We start from the raw sequence: 2,191 nt of genomic DNA, 5'->3' as shown, positions 1-2,191 counted from the left end.
CATTCTAATAGAAATAATCAATTTGATAATTTTTTTTATTATGAAAAGTTGAATCTCTTTAAGAAAAAGTTGTTAGACTTAGGGTGTGTTTAGTAAGGGGATTCGTACCCTGATTCGAATCATGGCTCATGGTTCGCTACAGCGTTTTCTCTCACAAAAAATACACGTAAATCGAAAATGGTTCTAATCTCATAATTCTAATCCATGAACCAAACGTCTCTTTAAGGTAGGTTCAGAAAATAAATTTTTTATATATTTAATAAAATCTGTGTGACATAATTAAGCAAATTGTCTGGGTGGTGTAGTTGGTTATCACGCTAGTCTCACACACTAGAGGTCCCCGGTTCGAACCCGGGCTCAGACATTCTATTTTTTGCCTTTTTTTAATATATTGATTGATAATTTCTTTTTGTTCAAGGGAATTAATTCACAGTATTTTTATTTATTTTTTTAATAAAAAAGGACCTATGAATAATGGTATTAAATAATAAATTTTTTCCGGTATGTTATCATATTGGTATATTAAGTTTTTTGTTCGTCGAATCTACATAAAATCACGTAAAAGTAAAAAAAAAAAAAAAACGCAGATGTAACGATTAGAAAAACCTGATATACCGGTACGTTAGACGTACCAAAGAATCTCCATTAAATTAATCTACGGAACTTCGCTTTATTAATTCTCTTAAGTAAAGTACAATTATATTGATTATTTCTTTGTCCGGGTGGTGTAGTTAGTTATCACACTAGTCTCACACACTAGAGTTCTCCATTCGAACCCAGACTGAGACATTTTATTTTTGCATTTTTTTAATATATTGATTGATAATTTCTTTATGTTTAAAGGAACTAATTCACAGTTCACCAAAGTATTTTTATTTTTTTTAATAAAAAAAATGACCTATGAATAATGGTATTGAATAAGGGATCTTCTCAGATATGCTAACATATCGGTAGACCAAGTCATTTGTTAGTCGGATATGCATAAAATCACGTAAAAATAAAATAAAAAACGCAGATCTAACGGTTAGAAAAACCTGACCTACCAGTAAATCAGACGTACTGGAGAATCTCCATTAAATTAATCCATGGGAACTAAGCCTTATTAATTCTCTTAAGTAAAGTACAATTATATTGATTAGTTCTTTGTTGAAGGGAACTAAAACTTTACTCATTCACCAAAGCATCTTTTTTTTAACAAAAAGCATAACATACTAAACAATAGGCTGCAGTACAGTTCCCATTATGAAAATGGTAGCAAATAGAAACATTTTAACATGTCTAGACAAGACCTCTTCTAATATCATCAATGACATAACACACATTAGCCATAGCCATTAGAGAAAGTTGCAGAATTTACTTTTAAAAATATATAAATCAGAATTTTTACTACTTATTTTTTATTAATATTATTTTATTAGTATGATTATTTAATTAAAAAAGTTATTAATTAAGAGTAAGAGATAAAATTTTTAACTCATGCACTTTTAAAGAGTATTTATCTCTTTTCTCGTGACATTAGCATCCAAAGCTCACAACCATATTCCTCTAGTATATTGTCACCGGTTTGAAACTGGACTCACAAATTTATCCTTTAAAATAAATTTTTTGAGCTATTAGATTTGATTTTATTTCCACATCAATATCATATCCGAATTTAGAACACCAATCATAAATTTGTCTTTACTGTTTCGGAAAAAAGAAAAAAAAGTTTATCTTTTACGGTATTTCTCGAGTAAAAATTACACTGGCATGTTTATAAGAATGGAAATGAAATGTAGGAATTTTTTTTTTTGAGTATCTTAGAAATAATAAAATCACGCCCCGTAATTATTATAATAAATAGAAATATGACTGAAGAAATAAATTTTTTAGCAATAGTGAATATGTTTGAACTATTGCACTTACATATTCGATTATATAATAAGCATCACGCTTGATTAGATAGTGGGTAGTATTACACATCGACGGTTTGACGTTACTTTCTGAAAGCTATTATTAGTTTTTTACTTTATATATTCTAAAAAAATTCAGTTCTTATATCTAAGTTTTAGTATCTAACTACAAAAAAATTAGTTAAAAAATAGTTTAAATTTTTTATTCAACACGGTATGTTATGATTGATTAGACACTAATTAAGACATCAAAATTAAACATAAAATTAGTTGTTGTTTGATACACTTCTTGTAGCACG

At 27.8% G+C, this 2,191-nt stretch overlaps 1 non-coding gene across 1 annotated transcript; it reads left to right on the top strand.

Annotated features, from left to right (window-relative positions):
• The first annotated feature begins 290 nt into the window (after positions 1 to 290).
• On the top strand, positions 291 to 364 carry TRNAV-CAC. Its single transcript has one exon. It is a non-coding gene; the product is annotated as a tRNA-Val (tRNA).
• Positions 365 to 2,191: the final 1,827 nt, after the last annotated feature.

The sequence above is a fragment of the Morus notabilis genome, unplaced genomic scaffold, assembly GCF_000414095.1.
Source record: "Morus notabilis unplaced genomic scaffold, ASM41409v2 Scaffold6126, whole genome shotgun sequence".
NCBI classification, from domain to species: Eukaryota; Viridiplantae; Streptophyta; class Magnoliopsida; order Rosales; family Moraceae; genus Morus; species Morus notabilis.
Note: the sequence above shows the minus strand (reverse complement) of the source record. Positions and strands in the feature narration are given on the sequence as shown.